Consider the following 12,440-nt stretch of genomic DNA (forward strand, 5'->3'; position numbering starts at 1 on the left):
GTCTTAGTAATATGCTATGAATTATAGCGATATGTGATCTTCTAATGGTCAGACTCAAAGACCAAAACCTCAGGCTACTGTATTCAAATGATTATATGTGTTCTATGAGTTACAGATAATGTCAAATCTTTCAGTTGTTGGATTATAGCTTTCAGGTAATACAGCTAAACTTCAGATACACTTGTAGTTTAATTCTGTTTGCAAATTGCCCTGATCTATTGCACCAACCTTTCACTTGTATTTTAATTGCTAATATTTACCAAGATCATTAACTTTCAATATTTGAATGTGGCAATCACTCTGTGCAAATTATCAAGCTATAATTATCAATGGTCACATGATGATTGCGACAAGTCAAATTTATTAGGTGATTCCAGTGCAAGTCAAGCAATAAAGAGGTTTCTATAATTGATTATGGCAATTTGCAACCAACTGGGTAAACGTTTCAAGTAACAGTCATCATTTTCAGCATATTTTCAAAACTATTTGGTGCAAGTTTGATACGAATTGCAGCCATATATGTTAATACAATGGATGAATGAATGAATAAATGAATGAATGAAATAATTAAATGAGTGAGCACATAATATATTGTAAAAAAGGATAGGATGATTGTTGTAATTTAATTGACATGAAATCATCAAATAGAGTCCATAAGCATTTTTTTGTTGATATAATTCAGATTACAGGAAGATAACAGCCAACATGTTTCAGGGGCCACACCACCCCCCATAATCAGGGCTAAAACAATACACAGCAATGGTCATGGTTAATATAATATATGTATACTGTGTGTGTATGTGCATCTATTTATATATATATATATATATATATAGAAGGAGGTAATATATAATATAGTATAAAAATATGTTTTGGACTAATTATGCAAATAATTTTGCTCATGGTTTGACTGAACTTGTTTCTTAACACTGGATCTCTGAGTTTCAATGACTATACAGTGGATTTACTAAAGAGGTATAGGGTTTGCAAGATAATTTTCCCTTTGCTTAGTGAATGCTTTTTGAAGTTCTGTTGACCTCAGTCATCCAATCGTTTCATAAAGAAAAAAAGTGTTTTTTTTTTAATTTTCCCTTGCCTGTAATTGGATACTTTTTGTAAAATAATTTTCACCTTATTCACCACACTAAATAAAAATGCCTATGCAAAGGGAAAATTAACTTTACAAAGTGAACATACTGTACTGTATAGCAACCCCTGTGTATCGGACCACTGAGCTAAAGGTTGGAGTAATACAATTCTGAACTATGAGTAACAGCTTGATGACATTTCTGGTGTGTCGGGAGTTGTGGCATTGAGAGATGACTGCATGTGTACAGTATAACAGAAGTACAATTGATTGTCGTATTTTGCCACTAAAACTGCTTGATGTGATTGTACTGCTTGGACCTTGAAAATGGGCCACGCTCAGAATGCTAGTTCTATAAATTTGGATGTTAATGCAAATAAAAAAAAGTAACATGGACGATACTCAATTGTTTTTGTTGCTAAAACCAGAATTGCAGAATGAATCCATATCTTTTAATCTAAAAGTCACACCAGCAATCTGACCATATTTTGATAAACCCTTAACACACTGTGCCCTAAAAATAAGAGTTGAGAGGTATAGTGAAATTGCAAGTTCTGTTGCTGTCCTATGAAATTTACATTAGTTTTGATATATGCTTAATTTAATTTTTATGTTCATTGATGTGGAGCATGGCTAGGCCAGATCAGTGTGCTTTTCCACATAAACACTGTTTAGTAACTGGAAGTTAAATATTGTATATCCTTCAAGCTTATAACCTGTGGAGAACAGAGAATATTTCCTTATTTCCACTGGCATGATGTCCCGATGTCCCCCTGGGATATTCACCCGAAGGGTCTGTCTAAGTAGCCAGTAGAATGCTGGAATACTTGCTTTTATTACATACAGTACTTTAACTGTTGTTTTCATGTATCAGTGAGGGTTTATCACTTTGATTGTTGTATAGTAATGTGGATGCTATCCATGTGGGAAATAGCTTTTCTTTAATGAAATATATCTATGAATCAGGGAAAAAAGCTTTCACTTCTCTAGATTTATTACACATAAAAGACATGATACAGACATCCAGTACAGTAAATAATGTGAAGAATGAGATAACACTCTTAAACGTTATCTGATAATACTTCTTTTATTTGTGCTTAAATAAACAAGGCTCATGCCCCATGTTTACTATCAATCATGCACATATATTCAGCTATTACATTTAGAGAGCTTGCATATTTAGAAAGAAATAGTTTCATCGGTAAAGAATAATCTCACAACAAATAGTTGCTGATCAATAAGGAAAGAAAAGATTTTTAGTATTACCATTGAGATAGCTTCTGACACATTGATACCATATATGCATCAGCAAGAGAATACATTTCAATGCAAGTACACTCAGGCACCGAGGAGAATACAGGCCCAAGAGCTGCAAAATGCACACTGCAAGATTATGGGAACACATGTGGAAAGTACATTCACCCCTGGAAAAGTGACATATTCAACATATTCGAACAGGCAAACATTAGATCTTTATTCAAACAGTGCCTACAGATAAAGGTGATATGCTTGAATAACGTGCCTTTATTCAACAAAAGTATTAATAAATGTAATTGTAAAATAACGTATTGTCTCGATATTTTGTTAACTTGTATTTGGTGAGAAAAGTTCAAATTAGAAAGTCCTTCCAACTCTTGCATAAACTCAAAAATTGATTTAATAATAATGTTGCATAAAATTAGAAATAAAATATTGGAATACAGAATATTTAGATAATGTCCAAAAATATAGTTAAGTTCTTAAGATATTGTATATAATTAAGTATGTGTAGTGATATGAATCTGTGTGTGTGTCCAATCTAGGCTTCTAGAAAGGTGTGTCTCAAAAATCTTTGTTCTGCTCTTTTAGGAGCAATCAGCCCCCACCTTCCCAAAAATGGGCTGGTGTACTCCTCTTTCCCTTGTAGTTCTACAAAGATAACACTGTTCAACAAATTTTTATTTTTTGCCAGTTTTGGAAACAAAAGGATGCATTTCTTAATGAATTTCACATTCTGAGTTCAAATATAACAATGAAATTTGTCAATTGGCTCTAGTTTTTCTGTAAACGGAAAGTTTTCTACTATAAGCGTAATGACTACATAATGCACAATAATTATATAGATAGATGTCTTTCCACAAATATAAAGCAAGTGATATTGACTACATAACAAAGCCTAAATGGCATAATATATTGCATAGGATTACCAAGAAAAATTATAGCCATAAGCTAAGTTGAATCATTTTAATACTTAGGATTCTCACTAGTTTTGTCTTCAGTTTGTGTTGGTTTTGCTTCTCTTGGCTTTTCTCTTGTATTCGAGGAAAGGGCTATCTCTTACAACTGCACGTGACTACACGCTTCAGGTTCTTCCTCACTTGACTCAACCACGAAGGATTCTGGTGCTTTAGGAATTGGTAGCCCCTCTCCATGAGGAACTGGACGTATTGCCGATGGAATATTTGGATAGTGCACAGATAACTTTTTCTTCTTATTTAGCCCTTTTACAATTGGAGGCACCATACAAAAGTAACAATTACTAACATGATCTGTTGGCTCTCTCCAAATCATTGGCACAGCGAAAGTCATATTTGCCTTTTTTCCATTGAACCATTGCTCCAGTGCCGTCCCACAAGAATTGCAGCATATATGTGGTGCCCAGCTCTTGTCCTGGTCTCCTATCTTGCAGCCAAAATACAAGTTGTAGGCTTTCTTAATCATTCCTGTTATCCTCCTTTTTTGTGAGATAAAAGTTATTTCACCGCAGATATAGCAGAAATTATCTGCTTTATTCACACAAGTTCGAGGCATTACTGAGTAGCCTATATAAGCATAAAACGAAATGTAAAGACGCTGTCGAACTACAATCAGCTACAGATACTGCAGCTTTTATGCAGTGAAGTGATGCAATTAAAGGCTAATATTGCATCATCTCAGTATACATGCAATTTTCTATTGGTCACCAGTATCAATTGCGCAATATGCAGCTGAAGTTGCATCATAATTTTGAATGGCTTACGTCATTAGATGGGTGAATATATCATGGAAACTAGAGCCAATCAACATTTTTTAGGGTCATTTTCATTTTCAGCACCCCAAAATTATGTAAGATTAGCTAATTTTATGCCCAAAACTTTTTATCTGTTGAACAGTGTAATTGGCAACAGATGTATTAGTCTTCTTCCCTCCCCTCAGAGTCTGAGTGAAACTTTAGCTTACAGAGATGGGGGAAGGACAGCTAGACTAATTACTACCACATGTTGCTTGAATGTAGGAAAAAAACAAAGTGTTTCCCCGAAAATAAGACATACCCATAAAATAAGCCGTAGCAGGAATTCTAAGCATTTGGGCAATATAAGCCATACCCCCGAATATAAGACATAGTGATGGACGGGCAGCCCTTCTCATCTCCCCCATTGTGACAGCTGCTATCTCGGAGGTGAACGTAGAGGTTACGGGCAGCCCCATCAACAAGGTCAGCTCCCGGTCATTCTGTCATTCTGTGCGTGCTGCAAGTTGATTCATAGAGGGAGGCAGTGAAGAGGTAGAAAGTGAAAGTAAAAGTCTCCTCAGTGAACTGAGGAGCAGGACGCTCTGCTTTAGGTACCATATTGTGTGTCCTCAGGGGGAAGAAGTAGAGCTGTGCCCCCTGTTTTACTCAGCACTGTGGGTCTCTCTCCCCCAGCACCAACCAGCAACAGTCTGTGCGTCTCTCTCATCTCCCACAAACACCAGTAAAGCTGCTGCTCCCCATACTTACCATACGTACCATACTTAATAAAAATAAGACATCCCCTGAAAATAAGCCATAATGTGTCTTCTTGAGGAGAAATAAATATAAGACAGTGTCTTATTTTCAGGGAAACACGGTATATTCACATAGACTATAAAAAGTCTAATTACTTACTTTTCCCAATCTAGAACAAATAGAAATATAACAACTCAATTATTTTATTAAGATCCAACTCATTCATACATATGTTAGTACTGTTAATAAGCAGATATTAGATATTAGGTTAAGGAAAGCTTCTAATGTTGTACTGCGGAAAAGTAAGTAATTTCTTGACAAAAAAAGCTGATATTGCACCCTGTAGCAGAAATCACTTTATTACTGGACATTTTGAATTACTGCTTGTAGGTCTTTAACATCAAGACCACCCATCTATGCAAGGGTTTTCTGTAAGCTACCTTGTGTGAACTGCCCATTTCAAAATCCCCTGTACAAAAACTTCAATGAGAAAAAAAAAATCAGAGCTTTGACTAGGGCAGTTCAGAACCTTCTTTTTTTTGGTGAGGGGAGGAGGGGGGGCTTTCCTGTTGGATTTGCCAGTGTGCTTTGGATCATTATCAAGTTAAAAGGCAGATTTCCAGTTCAACTTCAACTTTAGGACAGATGGCCCCAAAATCTCATTTAATGTAGAATTGACTTGTTGACTGAAATATGCCTAGGCCCTGAAGAAGTAAAGCAACCCCAGACCATAATATTTTACCTCCATGCTTCACAGTTGGTATAAGGTTCTCCTAAAATTTTTACTCTAGTTTTCGGCAAACCTGTCTACTGTTACTTTGACCAAACAACTCTAACTATGCTTGATCAGTCTTCAGTAAAATGTTTTAGAATGTCCATTTTTTCTATATCTTCAATGGTAAACTTTAATCTTTTGCTAACATTATTTTTGGACAGCAATTACTTTTTCTTAACATATTCCTCATGTAGGTTGAATTGGTGCAATCTGTCTCTGAGTGTATATGCATGTACTTGGATACCCACTTGCTGCAAGCATTGCCTGAGCAGCCCATGATGAATTGCAGGAGCTTCTGGAGACTATTTGCCAAATGAATTGAATTTAATCATTCCACTGTAAGGAAAATAATTTAAGATTGGCGTAGATATAAATCAACTGTTAACTTGTCCAGGAATGGCTGGCCCAGAAATTTGAACCTAAGAGCTGACCATTTGATGCCATTTGATGCCAATGTTTAAATCCTTTGCCAGATTCATAAGTATTCACAACTTTCTTTCTGAGGGCCTTAACCACTCTGTAACCCTGCTATAGCTGAATGACGGCTACAGCGCAGTTGTCCAGTTCTGGGAGAGCGTCATATGACATCCTCCCAGAACACGCACCCAGCAGCGCGCACCTTGTGCTATCAATGATTGCTGTGTCCTGTGGACACAGCTGATCACATGAATAGGTAAAAAGCCAATCACAGTGTCCTTTTACTAAATGATCAGCTGTGTCCAATGACACAGCAGATCACAAAGCAAATACAGTAGCCAGTTATCGGCAGGACTTTCCTCTGTCTGTCACAGTGTGACTGCTGTCACAGTGTGAGGAATGTACTGCCGATAACTGGCAAATGTCAGAGAGCAGGTCTGCACTGCTACGGGCACTGGTGATCAGTACCCTGATCACTAGTGCCCAGCAGTGCCACCCATCAGTGCTCAGCAGTGCCACCCACCAGTGCCCATCACTGCAACTCAGCAGTGCCACCCATCAGAAGTTGTGCCCATCATTGCCCAGCAGTGCCATCCATCAGTACCCAGCAGTACCTCCAGTCAGTGCCGCCTATCAGTGCCCATCATTGCTTCATATCAGTGCAGCATCATCACTGCCTCCTCATCAATGCCCACTGTTGTCTTATATTAATGAAGGTCCACACAGAAACAGTCCATAAGACAAATCTGTTGTCATATCTCATGAAGGAGAACGGATGAGTGTATATTTCTAAATGTTCTTTTCCTCCAGCAACTAGTCCAACAGTTCTTTTCCAAAGAGATGCATTTAATCAGTTCAGCGACAGTTCATAAAACAGAGGTACAGACAAGGCAGGGTATTTAGAATATTCATGCAACCATCAGAAATCCTTAGAGGACTCACTTTCTCCTGTAACAACTTAACTAAAAGAACCGTCCCTAATATATACATTCTCCCAATTCAGTAGAATGACTAGCACTTTGATTGGCTACTTTTAGTAACCCCTTTGATCTTCTGGGTGACAGGTAATGCCTTTTGGGCTTGGGCAGATACAGTCATAAATTCTAATAATAGATGTCTAGATGTTTCCTAAACTGCATTCTTTTACCATTAATTAGATAAACAAGAATGCTATTTACCATACTTAATACCCCTTTTCATGTTATTAGATAATAGATAATGACCAAGTCCTTTCAAGTCTGACTGAGCAATAAGCATTTTATCACCCTTGCAAGTTTGCAAATTACCTCCTTTGATTTGTAACAATGTGGCCCCCAAGTGCCAAGGTGATAATGCATAAAATTAACATAGAAAAGCATACTTGGCTATCCTTTTGCCTTTTGTTGTGTAAAGTGGTCTGGTCACTGGCCTGTCCAAGAATGAACAGTATGTGTTTCAATATCTTCAATCTCTCTCTCTCTCTCTCTCTCTCTCTCTCTCTCTCTCTCTCTCTCTCTCTCTCTCTATTTATATATATATATTTTATAAAAGAAACAAAGAAAAACTTTTTTTTGCTCTTTTTTTTGTTTATAGTTCAAGAAATAAAAAAAACCCATTGATAATTAAATACCACCAAAAGAAAGCTCTATTTGTGTGAAACAAATGATAAAAATGTTATATCAGGACAGTGTTGCATGACTGTACAATTGTCATTCAACGTGCAACAGCACTGAAAGCTGAAAATTGGACTGAGCAGGAGACCAAAGCTGAAAAGTGCCCGGTAGGCAAGTGGTTAAAGAGCTCTGTTAATCTGGGCATTATGGCACCAGACATGTTAACAGCAAAGTGAATACCACACCCACACCACAGATGTATGGGGTTTAAATAAGATAAGTTCCACCTGCACCTGCATGCTCCCTAAGTAGTTTTTTCATCATTGACACCTAATCTTTAATCATGGGATCGAATTTCTTGGATTTGAATGGACCGTGTATGTATAGTTGTCCTTACTCTGCATTTTTGTTAATTTAGAAAAATTAATACACCATGTCAATTTGACGTATAATTTGTTCAGGTATATCATTTATATCCATAGGCACAATTTCCATAGCGTGTACTAACTTTTTTAACATGACTATACTATGCTTTTGTGACTGAGCACATAAAATACCTGACACAAAGTAAGATACTTACAGTACATAAGAATCACTGTTCTTGCAGGAAAGTGCAAATGGCAAAAAAAGAACATATATCATGAGGAAAGCAAACACAAAACTACAAGATGCATGGCATTTCTAGGAACAAAATCTGCCATGGAGAGATCAGGCAAAATCTACTGAGTCCCAGAAGTTATAGGGGGTACTACTGAAGCCCAAAATATATTAAAATCACAATTTCAGCTCTACATTTTCACAGCATGGAGCTGAATGTAAACAATGGGAAATATACTGGCTGATGTCATTGACCAAATCTGTACCCTTCCCTTGTTGAGTACATGTTGCCTGTTATGGTTCAGGAAAGGGGGGTTACGTGCTTGCTGTCCCCCTTTTTCTTGCCAACTAGGCTGCATGCTCCAATAAGTGTCTGGAAAGGATTTGGTGAGACCCCATGTTGTGTTTTTTTTTGTTTGTTTGGTTTTAGTGATGCCCCTTAAAATGTATACCAAGCCTTCTTCATTGAGTGATTAAACTCATTCACTCTCTGTTTGAGTTAGCTTATGCAGGGTGTGCTAGAGATGACATTCTGTATAATGGATATTTGATTTCCCGGCCAATCAGCAGGATGGGGGCCTGCCAATGCATGCAGAAAACATTCTTTAATATCTGAGGCACTTTTCGGTGCATAGAGAACCTGAACTTTTGCCCTATGAGAAAGCAAGCATGACACATGCCTTGTGCCTAAGCTTTTGGGCCTAGATTTTGAGTGATGCAAGGATCTTCCCTTCTGGGAGGAGCCCTTGAAAAGTCTTTTTAAAAAACCAATGTTTTCAAGGTTTATGTAGGGATGTCAGAGAGTATGGCATTGAATTAACCTTATGTTCTAGAAGTGATATTTGACCAAAGTAAAAACTTTTGTTATCAGTGGTGTGAAGAGGAGGTATGGGACTACAAGCAAGTATCTAATCCCTTTAGATTGGAAGGGTTGTCACCAGTCTTTGCAGATAAATACCACAGTTGCATGATGAAATTAGGATATGGTAGACATATTTATAAGGACTATGTGGTTCTGAAAATACCTGGATGTCTTGATGTGGGAATGAATAACATGAATGTTCTGGATTAAGCTGGAAATATGATCCAAGACCCAAGGTACTATTGGTGTGTGCCAGTAAAGCTTGTGTGATACCTGGAGACTTACTCTTGAACACTTTCAGTTGTTATAATGCAGCTTAAAAGTGTGTGTGTCTGCATGGGAATGACAGCTCAAAGTTTGTTCAAGTTATGCTGGAAATGTGTTTCTAAGAACAAAACCCTTAGTCACTCTGAATGTGTGACAGAGAGAAGGATGCATAGATTCATTGACTAGGAGCAGTAGGCCCCAATGAAATTAATTGTAAAAAAGGTAGGTAAATAGTTAGGAAGATAGCTAGCCTGTGTTCTTTCTGAGAAGATCTGCAACATACAATCAAGAACTAACTGCCTTTGAACTCTAATAGACTTTTCCCACTAGGTGGTGCTTATACCATTAGCCAGGGATGGACTTCTAGTTTGAGCATATAAATGTAATTGCCATATTAATACTATTGGGAGTGACATCCCTGAAGGAGTGCTGCTTTGATGTGTTATTGTGTTGTTGTGTAATTTTCAGATGAAGAGGAATAGATGCTGCATATTGATTGCATGGTATGTGATCCTATATTTTTTTAGACAGACAGAAATAGGGTGTGTAACGGTAAAACATAGAGAGGAAACTTTCCGTGCTATCCTGCCCTGAATACTAAGGTAATTAAAAATGAAACAGTGCCAAACCAAAACAGAGTATATATTATTTCATGAAATATATATAAATCTTAACAGCTGCCCCTTTAAGTGCAATTACACTTTAACATGTATGTGGAAAGAAAAAAAGTAGGCTTGAGTCGCACATGCCACTTCCGGTTCCTCTGTCATCACATCTGGTTGTTGGAACACACGTCAGATATGGGGATAGCAGCAGTTTGAGCAGAGAGAGCTCCGTAGTGAGCTGTTTAGGTTGGTGCTACCTTTGGCGCCAATAACATGTGAGTGCATTAGAATTATTCCTTCTATTATTTTTAATAAAAACTTGCTGTACTATGAATACTTTTCTGGGCTCTTTCCTGAGATATTGGCAGAGAATGGAGGAGTTTAATGTTACGTGAGTGGTAGAAGTCTGAAGAATTCTGCAGGAGCAGGCATCGCACTGAATAAATACAGAAGCTGTGTTTATATGCTTGCTGGTTACTTTGTTGGCCGATTTAATCTAGTGGGTTCTTGTTTTGGTCATACATGGTGGTGCAGCACAGTTGGAGTTGTGAGATCTGGTTACCAGTTGGACTGTCACATGAGATTGGTGCTTGGGACTTTTCTTTATTTCACTATATATTTATCAATTTATGTATATGTGTTATTTTATATGGTATTCTTTTTCTTATTATCTGAGTTATTATCACATCTTATTTGGCCAGTGCCTACATTAATTCTCCCCACTGAATAATAAGGTACCACTAGATTCTCAGTTGTGTAGATGTCACATTTGAAATTTAAGTATCCAGTTCGTATAGCCCTGTAAGAAAGGGACCCAGCAAGTATAGAAATATGCTTGAAAGACCAGACACTGTGTTCTATATAGAAACATTCACTTAGCCTATGCCTTCCTTCCTGTTCTCCAATCACATGATTAATAAAACTACAAAAAACCCACAGCATCCATCATTCTTTACATTCTAAGGCAAGAATCACTCCCTGAGATGAATTTGTCTGGGGCCATATTGGTATGGCTAGGGACATTAACAAAGTAGCTGTTAGCTGAAGATTATTATTTATAGATACCTACTGAAAGTGATTCACCCTAGTTTTACAAGTGAATCTTTAGCCACTTCTTTTTTAACTTTTGATTAGAGTAGAGACGTAATAAACTCCATTTGTTAAATGTTTGCTGTTTTTGTGTCATTGTACAGATTTCCCTTCACTTCCTGTCACATAGATGCAACAGGGAGTAAGAGGAAATCTCTAGAAGGTCAGAGAAATCACCAGTTATCACCGGAAAAAGTGACCCTGTTGGAAGATTTATCTTTACCTCTTTTTCTAGTGACAATTTTAAAAATGTGGATTTTCTATCATTTTCATTCTCTATAACACTGGTCACCAGGTAAAACTCACAGAATAATTCTACAAGGTGGGGACACAGAAAGAAAATAAAAAGTAGGCCAAGAAAAAAATTGAAAAACCTGCTAATCCGTCTGAGCACTTTTATTGATGTAATTTATTTTCAGCATGTTGCTTGGTATATCATACTGTGGGTATCCTGTGGGTTTCCTTGTTTGTATTACTATTCTGTGTATTCTTGTGGATGTCATTGTTTTTTTATGGGTTAAGTACTGTACATGGAGGCTTTTGTATTGTAAACATACTGCTGCTTTTTGAAAAGCCATGTTCACTTTACTTAGTTGAGCAGCTGTTTTCAGTTTAGAGATACAGTTTGTCAGTCCCAAATGAACAAATTATACCAGAAAAGTATTAAATATTGTTAAATTAACCCTTAAAAAGGGAAATGTTTACAGTATACAAGTATATTCAGAAGCAACAAGATATTAACATATTAACATTTAAACATGGACAACCCAAAGAGTTCTATGTCATCATATAAATTTATTTAGATTGTTTGAAAAAAAATGGGTGATTGGTGCCACGTAGACCCCAATTCATCAATTACTGTATATAAAGTCTAACAATTATCAGTCGTTACGGAATTGATACATACTGTATATAATTTTTTGGGGAACAAACGGGGCTTTCTTGTGCTTCTAAGGACATTCTTCTGAAAACTTTTTAAAATTTATTTAAGGGGCATTTTAAGTGGAAAAAAGAGTAAAAATTTGAGAAAAAAAGGTCAAGTTTGATCAGCTATATTATAAATACAAGTACCGTTACTGTGGAGAAAACGTATACATTTTATTCTGCTGCTTGTTCTTTTTGCTGCAGCACTAAAATTTCATTTTTGGTAATAAGCATGTTAAAGTTACTTACAAATGAAAATTTTTTTTTGTTCTTTTTACATTTTTGTATATATTTACTTTTTCTCATAATGCATCAGTAATTTAAAGTTCTTAATGATTTAAAATAATACAGATTTACCCTAAAGCCACATATTGTTTTAACAGTAAACTCTTAAAGATAATTATGTATATATGTGTTTAATAATGATTTATTCTTTTTTTTTCCAACAAATAATTTAAAGTGTTACTAAACCCATGACCCTCATTCACTATATCTGGT

General features: G+C 36.5%; 1 protein-coding gene across 1 annotated transcript in view; it reads left to right on the plus strand.

The window, feature by feature from the left end:
* The window catches only part of LOC149464866 (CUB and sushi domain-containing protein 1-like), a 1,089,704-nt gene that overhangs the window by 758,128 nt on the left and 319,136 nt on the right, over positions 1-12,440 (plus strand). The gene's annotated exons all lie outside the window — the stretch shown is intronic.

This window comes from Staurois parvus, unplaced genomic scaffold (genome assembly GCF_062004578.1).
Source record: "Staurois parvus isolate SC_StPar_1 unplaced genomic scaffold, SC_StPar_1.0 ptg000146l, whole genome shotgun sequence".
Lineage (NCBI taxonomy): Eukaryota > Metazoa > Chordata > Amphibia > Anura > Ranidae > Staurois > Staurois parvus.